This window comes from Bombyx mandarina, chromosome 19 (genome assembly GCF_030267445.1).
Source record: "Bombyx mandarina strain Sakado chromosome 19, ASM3026744v2".
In the NCBI taxonomy this organism is placed as follows: domain Eukaryota; kingdom Metazoa; phylum Arthropoda; class Insecta; order Lepidoptera; family Bombycidae; genus Bombyx; species Bombyx mandarina.
The window spans coordinates 4256697-4270123 of record NC_143225.1 but is presented as its reverse complement, the minus strand read 5'-3'; the positions used below and the strand labels follow the sequence as shown (position 1 = coordinate 4270123).

The 13427-nt window shown below is 41.0% G+C and overlaps 1 protein-coding gene and 1 pseudogene across 2 annotated transcripts in view; both read left to right on the top strand.

Moving 5' to 3' along the window:
- Positions 1-13427, top strand: part of Ptp36E (protein tyrosine phosphatase 36E) — a 146676-nt gene that overhangs the window by 46528 nt on the left and 86721 nt on the right. The gene's annotated exons all lie outside the window — the stretch shown is intronic.
- LOC114247118 (uncharacterized) lies at positions 11836-13261 on the top strand (annotated as a pseudogene).

Here is a 13427-nt window from a genome sequence, read left to right as displayed (position 1 = left end):
AGGCTATATAACATCACGGTAAGGCCTATACAAGTGGAGCACCAATAAGAATGTTTCAAAATAGGGGTTTAAATAGCTCCTTAACATTCTATAATTCAAAAATATTTTCACTTTCTACGTAAATGAAGTGGGGGTAAAATTTAGCGTTATGCCAAAGTAACTATTCCACGTGAACGGCTTCGCGGGCAAAAGCTAGTAAATTTATATTAAACAAGTAAGTAAGTAGCATTATACACCTACTTAGTGGTAATTGGTTACCGGAACCTCTAGGTATCACAACCTTTCATGTTGCTACGTCTGAAGTTGCATTTTTTTAGTGTTATGGCTTTTGAAGACGGTCGGTTGTTTTTATTTAAAAAAAATAGACGAGTTAGAAAATTACGGCGTATTTTTTGATATCATTAGCGCCGGTTATACCGAAGCGTGACCGACATTTTTAAAATAGATTTATATTATAAAATACTTTAGGAATTATTGTTTACCGAGCGACCGATGATCGTACTTCTGACATAGTAAGATATCCCGGGAATACGAATCAGTGGTGCCGTCTAGGCGGACTTCGGGTAGCCTGTCAAGCCAATACCTTCCTCCAGGCTGCTTCGGACATTGTTCGGCTGGGACATAAGTTGTTCAGATACAGGGACTTTTAATAGGTTCGACTCTGGCATGCCCCACTTGCCAACTACCCACGTGTAGTCTAAAGTAGAGCGATTTCTTCTAGACCCAAAAAACAAAAGGCTTAAAACACTACAAGTACTTGCTTGTAAAACAGTAAAATTCTGACCGTCTTATCGCTTAGAACAGGGATTCTCAAAGTGGTCAATATCGGTTTCCCGAAGGACGCTATAAACAAAAACTATTTTTTAGGATCGACGTCTATCTATCTATCAAGTCTATCTATCAAGATACTGTATAAGCGATGTAACATATACCAACATGTCATAAAAATAACTAATATTTTATTAGAAAATTATGATTGTTGTCCTTTAAATAAATAAAAACTTAAAGCCGATAAGCGTGCAACGAAACCAAATTTTCCATCATATACATACGCAGAATACTAGAGTTCTTTGGACTAATTACTGAAACATTGCTTGAAAAGAGGGTCACAATCTCGAAGAGCTGATGACAGGCAAGGCAGAGGGCAAACCTCCTAGAGGACGCACTCTCACGAGATGATTGGACGAAATTCAATCTTCTATGAGCATAAAGTTCCACGATGCCCTTCACGAAGCCAAGGATCGCAGCAGATGGAAATCGTACATGAGAAAATGATGCAGCGGGGAGTCACGACTTTCAGTAATGAGGAAATCGAAGCGAGGAGGAGACGTGGGATAGAACTTTAAAAGGATTTTGGGGTATGAGGCTCTGATGTATGAATTCGTATTGGAAAAGAAGTCTCTCACTCAAAATAGTATGAGAATCCCTGGCTTGGAGCGATCTCCTTGAAGCCAAAGTAATGATTTTTTTTATTACTTTTTTCTTAGGTGGGTGGGCGAGCTCACAGCCCACCTGGTGTTAAGTGGTTACTGGAGCTCATAGACATTTACAAAGTAAATGCGCCACCCACCTTGAGATATAAGATCTAAGATCTCAGTATAGTTGCAACGGCTGCCATACCCTTCAATCCGAAACGCATTAGTGCTTCACGGCAGAAATAGGCAGAGCGGTGGTACTTACCCGCGCGGACTCACAAGAGGTCCTACCACCAGAAATTACGGTGGAATAATTTGGAAATTAAGGACATAAATGTTTGTACTTTCATCTGTTTTCTAAACAACAACGTTTTGAATACAGAATAAACAGCCCAAATATATATTATACTAAAATCAATAAAGCATTCGTTGAGACGTCTAAGCATCTAAAGAACTCTCTAGCCCGAGAGCGACCGTCGGCCTTCCGTCCCAATAAACTCATATTGTTTCGAGTTTCCATTCAGTTTGCTGAGTAATCGGAACAATATGTATGTTCTAAGTCTTTTCAATTCAGTTATTTAGAACAGCTGACGCTGGTAAATCATTAAGATTGAAAATTATTAAATCTCATTAAAAGAAACAGTTCTTGTCGTTTAGATCATTAAATAAACTAGAGGTCCCGCAGTAGTCGAAATTCGACTATAATTAATTGGAATTGTAAGTTTGCACACTATTATAATTGTATATAATCACAAATTTCGCCAAGACTACACTATAAAAAATATTAACAAAGGCAAACAATATTTAATCTATTCTCAATTTGACAACAGACGTCAAGAACAAAAGTTTGACAAGAAATAGTATGCATGCGTGTGTGCGTCAAATACATGGTATGTAGTGTGTGTAATGTTTTCTTTATGATTTAATGTATCTTTTATGCATTATTTTAAAAAAAGCATTGTGCTCTTCTTTTCTATATTCTCTATAAATGTGGAAAATTTCATACTCCTCCGTTCGCGCAATTTTCGTAAAAAGGGATACAAAGTTTTTGCTTCACGTATAAATATATAGATATATGCTACAAACGGTTGCATGGGATTTATCTAACTAACAGTATTTTGAAATTTTTAATTCGAAAATCTTGGGTATCTGTTCTTTTTCCAATGACGAGCTAACCAAAACAAAAGCACAGCTAAAAAACTGACGTCAATTAACTGATACTTCATTACGTTCCGCTGCCTGACGTCGATAAGTTCGTTTCTTCCACTAAATTCTCATTTTGCGGCTTAAGTTTGTCAAGTACTCTCAGAGACAAGAGGCATCCGTCAATCTTTGGTCTTAATAAATCCGATTTTTCTTTGAATCCTCTTTGAATTTGATGTTGGATAGCTATTCATTAAATCGGTTCTTAAAGTTATTTACTACACCTACTCCCGAAAGTTACTCTTGTTTTGCTTTATGTATATTCTAGTTCATGGCCTATACTTGAAAATGTATTGGATAAAATGAATTATAGTAAAATAAGTATGTACCGATGGATACATAATTCGTTGATATACAAATCCTAATGTTTAATGAAATATTCTAACTAAATTTTCAAAGATTATTAACAAATTTACTCAAAGCTGTACAAACTTAACTTTGTGAAATTAATTGAAATTCTCATACGAGAATATATATTTTGGAAAGGGTAAAGTCAATAGCCCAAAAGCCAAATCCTTTTGTCGTGAATCCTACCTTCGTCCACTAAAATGTCACTTCTCTGACCGCATGCTAATTAAGGTATGGGAAGGTAAATCAAGGAATTTATCGAGATCACATTTTATTCGATTAGATAAATTAGCAATGAACAACAGCGACGTTTGCGTTTCGCAAGCTGAAACATCAATTATGCTGTTGTCATTATTCAATGAATTTGAAAATGTTAGTTCTTTCTGTGTAAATTTAGAACATGTAGATAAGTTTGGTGCCTTAAGTAAAGATTCGTCGACCGGGCGTCCTAAGGGTGAGCTGCGCTATCTGGTAGCAACGTTGACTGCGGTAACCCCATTACCCTACCCGGCTTCCGAACTCAGGGGGATTGAATGCTTAGTTGAGGTTGAGTGCAAGGAAATTATGGCGCTTTAAGTAAATTGATACATAGCGTTTGCATGCGGTGTACTCGCTGCACGATTATACAAATTAAATGTAATGAAATGAAAGAAATTTAGAAGATTGTAAATTTAATAATAGAAGCCGTAAATTAAAACGTGGAAGACCAATTGAAAGATCTGGAAGATGTATATTGGCGCGTTCTCTGTGAAAAGAAACCGGTTTGTTATAGCGCAACAATTCTAAGACGTATCCAAGCAAACTTCGCATGATATTGAAATTCTTGGGGGTCGATGTTTATTTGGAGTTAAAATCCTTGTAAAACTTTAGGATTCCTCGACAGAGCAAAGCGGTTCCTCATTCCTGAACAAAAACTTTTCGTATAAAACGCACAATTCAGACCTTGTGGGAAGTACCGTTCTCAATCTTAAGCTAAGGTTACAAGCAACTACCATTTATCTCAATAGAATAACGCACCATAGCAGTGGATTGAAGTCGTCGTGGCCTAAAGGATAAGACGTCCGGTGCATTCGTATCGAGCGATGCACTGGTGTTCGAATCTCGCTGGCGGGTACCAATTTTTCTAATGAAATACGTACTCAACAAATGTTCACGATTGGCTTCCACGGTGAAGGAATAACATCGTGCAATAAAAATCAAACCCGCAAAATTGTAATTTGCGTAATTACTGGTTGTAGGACCTCTTGTGAGTCCGCACGGATAGGTTCCACCGCCCCGCCTATTTCTGCCGTGAAGCAGTAATGCGTTTCGGTTTGAAGGGTGGGGCAGCCGTTGTGACTATACTGAGACCTTAGAACTATATCTCAAGGTGTATGGCGCATTTACGTTGTAGATGTCTATGGGCTCCAGTAACCACTTAACACCAGGTGGGCTGTGAGCTCGACCACACATCTAAGCAATAAAAAAAATAAAAACCTGGAGCTACCTTGGCAACGCCTTATCATCAGGTGCTCTTACATGCAAGGGAGCTACTACAAACGAGGCTTGAAAGGGGTCCTGAGGAATATGCAGCGGCTTGACGGTGCCTTGGCATTGCTAACGTCTATGAACAACAGTGATAAATTACCATCAGGTGGAACTTGTTTGTGGACAAGATCACTATCAGAAATTAAAAAGAAACTTTCCTACCATCTCCTTCAACCGAAAATAATTCATTATTATTAATGACGAAGATGTTCTTTTATAAAATAAAATGGTGAACCCCGGTCTGGCTCCGCTGCGACTATCACAAGTTGTCGGAATAATATGTTTTTTGTAAATTCCAAATAAAGTTTGCCTCTTCCATTACGAACGCACCTAAAAAGAAACCAACCTAATTAGGCGAGCCGTTCTCAAGAGTTGTTCCGTATGAGATGTAGCAGTTGGTTCAAATATACTCATATATATTGTTAGAACAAGGTGAGTATTTTTTTTTGTAAATAAACAGATTACAAAGCGTAGATAAAACAGAATATTGTAGATAATAGAGGATATAGGCGCGAGAAGAAAGTGTATTGAATATTTGATAGTGTATAAATTAGGCAGGATATCAGTCCTAGTCCAAATTGCTTCAGGACTTAGCTATTATGATATTCTTCTTCTTTTTCTTCACCTTATCCTACTAGGTGGGGTTGGCACAGCTAATTTTTCTCTCCCATTCTCTTCTATCAGCCGTCAGCTCAGTACTCACTCCTTTCTCTCTCTCATATCGTCATTCACACACTACATCCATGTATTTTTCGGTCGACCTCTTGTCCCTCTACTATTATTATACCTATTATGATATGTCTATCTATTTATAATATATTCTTTTCTTTTATAATGATTTTTCGTAAAAGTTTATAGGGCTTAAAAATATTATTAAATTACCTGATTTCCTAGATGTAACCACGACATGCTTCTTCAAGTAACAAAGGATAAATTTGATAATTGAGATGTGTTAATTCACCTGATGCTAAATGGTTCATTGAATTTTACAAAATCAATTATCCGGTCACAACTAAAGTAATCCGCCCTTTAAATACGTAAAGTAAATAAAATAGAATTTGATTCTTTGTAATGGCAGATGTTCGGGAATTGAATCTGATCAGTTTTACAGACAATCAACTTTGTAAGAAAAGAACTTTGGGCGGATACCGAGGATTATTAAGGGTTTTGCTGCCTTGGAATTTATTGGAAATACTTGATTGGTCAAAGAATAAAATTAATTTTACAAAATGCGCCCGAGGGCCTATACGCATACTTATCAATATACTTTCTACATCGAATTTGAGCATTTGCGTTTAATCTATTTCACCGCAGTGGCAAAATGTATTGATCGCTTTTCTCCAAGCTTTGCTACAAGAATTTTTTTATTGCTAAGATGGGTGGACTCGCTCACGACTCACCTGGTTATTAATTGATAATTGGAGCCCATAGATATGAAAAGCATAAATGCCGACACACATCTCGAGACATGAGTTCTAAGTCTCAGTTTTATAGTAGAACAGCTACAACACCCTTAAAACCGAAACGCATTAATGGTTCACGGTAGAAATAGGCAGGGTGGTGGTAGCTACTCGTGCAGGCTCCTACCCCTACGTCTACATACTAATACGTCCTACCACCAGTAATTATGCACATTATAATTTTTATTACGCGATGTTATTCCTTCACCGTGGAAGTCATTCGTGAACATTTCTTAAGTACGTATTTTATCAAAAAAATTGGTACCTATCCTGGGGATTCGAACATGGGCATAATCGCATCGCTAGATACGAATATACCGAGAGTCTTTCTTACCTTTCAGGCCACAATGACATCAAAATCCTTAAATAATTTCACCGCAACAGAACAAAATTATCATGGTATTCAACTTTCAAATTTAGCACGGATTCTTTTGACTTCTGTATGAGATAAAGGACCTTTTAATTAATCCGGAAATACTACGTATTTCTGGTTTTACTACTTCGTACGTTAACTAATGGTAAATTAAGATCCATTTACGCATGATTTCGGCTCATTATCTGTGCCTTTTTACTACGTAATACTGTAAAATATGGATACTAAAACACAGCAGTCTATCAAGAATGTTTTTAAGGAAATTGCGAATATTGCAATATACAGCTTTCTCAACAACGAAAGCTAAGAAATAAATAAATAACTCTTAATAGTAGATATTGCGATAGTAGTAATGGTAGCAGCAGTATTAGTAATAGCGATGACTGTAATATTTTCAGTAGTCTTAATAGAAGAATTTCTAGAAAATAGTCATAGTCAAAATACATAGTTTCAAATATTTCAGTCAAATTGTCGAATTTTTTCCTCGCTGTATATTTCGGAGAATCAAACCTAACCAAACTACTTATTCCCCAAAGAAAGGACAACAAACTTGAATTTAATCTGTATTCCAAAATATATCTAACGAAAACAATTTCACCGTACTCTAAAACATGATGAAATCAAATCAATGAAAATGGGGAATGACAAACGCGGTAATACACGCACGGAATCACATTTGCACCTTTTCACGTACGGGAAACCAATTTACGTAATATTCAACGATAACATTTACGATGTAAAATGTATGGAAGCCGTAATCGTGCCACCGTAATGTATTAAGCTTGACACTCTTCGCGATGGTCTTGTAAACGTAATGTGTACTTTCGCATTCAATTATCTATATATTAATACTTGAAGCAAAAACTTTGTATCCCTTTTTACGAAAATTGCGCGGACGGAGGAGTATGAAATTTTCCACACTTATAGAGAATATAGAGAAGAAGTGCACAATGCTTTTTTTTTAAATAATGCATAAAAGATACATTAAATCAATAAAGAAAACATTACACACACTACATACCATGTATTTGGCGCATTAAATCAATAAAGAAAACATTACACACACTACATACCATGTATTTGACGCACACACGCATGCATACTATTTATTGTCAAACTTTTGTTGTTGACGTCTGTTGTCAAATTGAGATTACATTTCGTTTGTCTTTGTTAATATTTTTTTATAGTGTCGTCTTGGGGAAATTTGTGATTAAAAAAGTATAAAATACAATCATAATAGTGTACAAACTTACAATTCCAATTAATTATAGTCGAATTTCGACTACTACGGGACCTCTAGTGCTTTTTATTTTCTTTTCGAAAAATGGTCGCATGCGTCCTTCCTGGTGATGTTGTATTCTTCAGATCTCTCCACTTCACGTCACTTTGTTACTGGTGGTAGGACTTGTGACTCCGCATGGGTTGGTACAACCGCCCTGCCTATTTCTGTCGTGAAGCAGTAATGCGTTTCGGTTCGAAGGGTGGGGCACCCGTTGTAGCTATACTGAGACCTTAGAACGTATATCTCAAGGTGGCTGGCACATTTACGTTGTAGATGTCTATGGGCTCCATTAACCACTTAACATCAGGTGGGCTGTGAGCTCGTTCACCCACCTAAGCAATAAAAAGAAGAAAAAAAACTACAAAAACTGTGTTTGCTTTCCGGTTCAAGAATCTACTTCCAATTTCAACGACATTATTTTGCAGAGTATTTGGCATAAATATGTAAGTAATTATTGGGAAAACATTCGAAAAATTACATACTTTCAAAGCATCGGTTATAATAATGAATCTCGCGTGTGGCCTTGTTTTAACTTTGATTCAACAGTAAATGTTTATATTAGTAACTAGCGACCCGCCCTCGCTTCGCTTCGGAAACATTAAATTTTATTATTGATAGCTGAGTCCCGGAATGTTACCTGCGTTTATTGTCGTACCGCGGGTGAAGTCGCGGGGCGAAGCTGGTCTAAAAAAAGTATCCTGAGTTTTTTTTTTTATAAACTCCTTATATCAGCAGCTACCTATCAGTGAAAGTCTCGTCAAAATCAGTCAAGCCGTTCCAGAGACTAGCTGGAACAAACAGACAGACAGACAGACAGACAAAAATTGTAAAAAATGTTATTTTGGTGTATGTAGGTACCGTATATATTATATATTCATATGCATGTAGTAAAAAGAGGCTATTTCAATATTACAAACAGACTTATATGTATAGATGGGCACCAAAAGTTTTCTAACACAACACGTCATGATAAATTCTGAATTAAAAATCAATATTTCATTTTATCATAAACCCGGTTTCGTAGTGATGGCGCATTTTAATCAATTTTTATCGCTTGTTCTCGTTACAGTACACAGCTTTATACGAGAACAAAATGGGCTGCCAATTATATTTGCATTTCATTACTTCTTTATGTGTTAAAAGCTTTTTTATTATCTTTACGTTTAAAGTACAAAAGCGAATGGTTCAGCAGATAAATATTTGCAGTGGTGTTAAAGGTGGTTTGGATTCATATACAAGAGGATGAAATAAAATAATAATCTTAATAACGATAAATTACGTGTCACGTTGTTTGTCCGCGATGAACACCTAAACTATTGAATCGATTTTAACTTTATTTTTTTTAAATATGTATTTTGTTCCAACTTATGCTATAGGATGGTTTTTATTTCGATTAATGGTCGCAATATTTATTAATTAATAATAAAATGATTTCTTATGTTGAATATTGTCATTAATTGTAAGTTTCATAAGTCTAAAACAGATGGTGCCTTAGATCAGTTTTACAGACAATTTTAAAATTGTCTGCCATTAAGCAGGCCGAATGCAGGCAACATTGGAGGAAGCTGGTGCAAAAACTGGACCAAGGTGGTCACGACCCTCAGTAATGAGGAAACGACAAAGAAGAAGAAGACATTAATCTCATGGATGGTGCTGTATTATAAACTACCAACATTTCGCATAATAAGCTACAATTTAATGACATAAACACCACGTGTTGTTAAGGCTAAAGTATAATGAAATTTATTTCGTAGTAAACTCAATACAGTGAAATCCAATTGTTCTTACTTTGTTAATGTTTGGTATTAACATAGCCGGCCACGTGTTATATAGAAACAAAAACTTTAGCCACAGCAACGTGTGGCCGGGTCTGCTTGTAGTCTAAAAGATTGAGAATCACACATGTGGAATTATGGGATTGTAAAAAGTACCGAAACGCTGTGTCATATTGCTTAAATAAAGTATTTGCAAAGGCTTATATCACTTACGTGAGCAAATCAAATTGTCTAAATTAATTAAAAGTGCCGTTGGAAAATTGAGATTTCCATTAATGTTAGGAAAAAATACCTATTGATTTATGATTCACCCGTCGTATTAGCTAAAGAGTTCGACGTGGGTCCTTACCTCATAGAATAAATTCGCTGAGTGTGTTACCATTTCTTCTCACTGGTCCGTCATTCCAATGGTGGTAGATGCACACAGATTAACTGTAGTAAACCTCCTTCCTATCTGAGCCTTTGATTTCATCTCTGGGTGAGTATTTTTTTATTACTTAGATAAGTGGACGATTTCCTGATGTTAAATTACCGGAGCCCATAGACATCATGAAGTTGAAAGCCGCCACCCACCTTGAGACATGAGTTCGAAGTCTCTATTTTGACAATATAACGGCTGCCTCATCCTTCAGACCGAAACGAATTATTACTTCACGGCAAAAATAAGCAGGGTGGTGGCAATTCAGATTAGTTTTAGGTACTACTTGTACGCTTTAGTCAATATGTACTGTTGTGATTGCAATTTTTGTGCACTAATAAATAAAAAAATAAATAAAAATCCACACTTACCAAAAACATTACAATCTTAATTAGACTTTATAATAATAGACTTTATTGGATAGAAACTAAACATTTTATCAATTTTCAACCCTACAATTTCATCATATTAAAAAAGCATTATATTTAGAACGCTAGGCTAGCCTTATGGAACGAATATTAGTTTAATTAATTTTTTTTTTTTTTTTTCCTACCTAAGCTGATAGCCCTAGCGGCTATGTCAGCGTAACCCTAACTTTAGTAGGTGAGCTCACGGGGCTCAAACCTGACGATGTTGCTAACACGAACCCTAGCAAGAGTCGTGCTTCGCAGAATCTACCACCGGATCGGAAACGCGACCCACTGAGAAGATCCGGCGAGAAACTCAGTGGGCTGTGTCTGAGAGTTAATTTACTCGTCGAGCCCTTCGTCGCAAGCGACGGGTTCGACGAGAACGGTGACCGGTGCTTGAAGTACCTAAAAGCACCGTTAGTGGATCGGGAGGATCCGAGATGACGTGTTTTGGGCGACGTCGACTGCTTTCCATTCTGTCCGCAGGATCGGGAATGTAGTTTCCGGCGGCCACGATGAGAGGGTTCTCGTGTCGTGCCGCTTTATCGAAGTGGCGCATGGACGCCGACTGCAGATACTTACTGATGGACTCTAAGTCCAGGTCGTCATGGAGGTCGACATTCCTGACGAACCACGGGGCTCCGACGGCTATCCTGCAAAAACGGGATTGAATGATTTGAAAGGATTTTAAGTGTATGCGGGCCGCGTGAGCGAACACTACACTTGCATAGGTCATGACGGGGCGTATGCAAGTTTTGTAGAGTGTCACCTTATTTCTAAGGGACATTTTACTTCGCCTACATATCATCGGGTAGAGACGTCCTAGGATGAAGGCGGCACGATCGCGTACCGTCTTGATGTGGGGGCGGAATGTCATCCTACTGTCGAGGGTGACGCCTAAATATTTGACCTTCGGGGCCCACGGTATGGGCTGGTCGAACATCGTGATTGGGCGAACGGCGGGGGCGGGGGTGTTGACGCGCCTAGTCGGGAGAGGGATGCTCAGCGTGGTGTTCGGAGGGCGACCCCTTTTGAAGAGCACCGCTGTGCTTTTCGTGGGGTTAATGTCGATGCGCCACTTCCGGAACCACTGTCCCATGGTGGTAGCTGCGGTCTGAAGTCGTCGATGAAGCAACGCCTTCTTCCTACACGAGTAGTAGATGGCGGTGTCATCGGCGAAGAGCGCCAGATGGGTCTCCGGAGACCGGGGTATATCATTGATATACAAACTGAATAGTAACGGGGAGAGGGCGGAGCCTTGCGGGACTCCGGCTGTGACGTGACGGGGCCGGGAACGCGTTCCCTCGACTCGATATCGGAACGAACGGTTCGACAAGTAGTCTCGTATGATGAGCACGAGTCTGTCTGGCACTCCCATGTTATACAGTTTGTATATCAAACCGTTGTGCCAGACTTTGTCGAACGCCTTCGCTACATCGAAGAAGAGGGCTCCTGTCGGAATGGGTTTCCGCCTGTTCAGCCCTAGTAAGATGTGCTCCGTGAGGCGGTGCACTTGATGGACGCACGAGTGTCTGGCGCGGAATCCAAACTGCTCGTCTATCAGAATTTTGTTCGCGGATACAAAGCCGGCACGAAGGCAGGTAACGGCGCGCAGGGCGCCGAAGTCTTTGGGCCGACGGTTTTCGATGGCGCGTTGGCCAGACGCTTCCGCGGGGCCTTGGGGCATCCGCGGTAGTTGGCTGTGTGGCCCTGCTTCTGGCAGAGCACACAGCTCGGTGGTTCGGTCGCGGTCTCTTTGACCCGCGAACAGTCGGCTGTCGCGTGGTCATCGAGGCACTTTACGCACCGCGGACGCGCGTGGCAGTTGCGCGCGGAGTGGCCGTAAAGCTGGCAGCGGTGGCACTGCCCGGGAGTGCCTTTTCTATATGGGGCCTCGACGGTGACCCCGGATAAGCCGCAAACGGTGCGGAGGCTTGAGGCAATTCGTTTGCCTTCGGCGGTTGGTTCCAACGCGACGAGAACCATATTATACGCGAATTTGTCGCGCCCGCTGTGCATTCGGTGCACGCTTACAATCGGGTACGCCTGCCCGATGAGGTCCTCCTTGACCAGCTCGACGTCGAGCTCCTTCGGTACTCCGCGTATTACTACGCGGAGCTCGCGATCCTCCTGGAGCGCATAAGTGTGGAAGCTTATGCGCTCCTTTCGGAGGTGGGCTGTCAGCGCCCTGTGATCGTCCGGTGAGGCCGTCTTGATCTGTATGCCGTGCGCGATGTTACGCGCATGGATGACGTTGACGTTTTGAGCCTTACAGGCACGGGATACGCGATCCCACGCGGTCTTATCTTGTAAGATTACCGGCGGCGGCGCGGGAATTTTACGGACGGGCGCGGGTTGGGGTCGCGGCGACGGGGTTGCGCGGCGAGGGGAGTCGGGTGAGACCACGACTTTAGGCCGCGACGCGTTCGCGGCCTTGGGTTGTTTCGGCGCCGCGGACGGTTCCACGGCGCGGGCGCGTTTCTTTCCGCGCTTGACGGTTTTGAACCCATCGGAGGTTCCGGGTTCGGGGCTGGCGGCCGACTCGAACTCCATCTCCGACTCGGAGTCGGAGCCGGAGCTCGATGCCGCGCATGACGCGATCGACGCGGGCGCGGAGGTGGGGGGCGACATCGGCGAGTCAGGAATAGTCGCGGCGGCGGAGATCGGTGCGTGGGTGCCCTCTACTAGGCTGGCTTTGTACGCCCTAAACTTTGACATAATGTCCGGGCAGTATTCTCGGACGAATTTCTCGAACAACGCGGGGTTCTCATTTTCTTCCATCGTAGTTTTGCCCGGGGGGGGCGTCCCCGGGACTTAAGGCACACTCGCCGAAAGGCGAGTCCCCTGAGTAGGAGTTCACCCCCTGCGCTTTACCAGCTACAAGGGGGGGAGTGCCTTTGCCGTGAGAACGGCAGTCAGCTAGGATTGGGGTGGAGAGTTTGGAGGGTGGGGCCCCACTGGGTTGTGAGTGCCACAACAAGCGGTGATCGCAGTGGAGTTTTAGTCTCAAAAGAGACTGTTTTGCTCGCCGAATATATAAATGAATTTAATATATGAAATGGGATGAGTGAATGATAATGTGAATTGGCGTTTCGAGTGCACAACTCAAGTTCAAACTGTTTTCACAACTCAAGGTCGCGACGCCAGCGACAGCGCGTCAAGAATGCACAACAATGCCGCGATCGGTGCGACAACGACAATGTTGGACAACTCGAG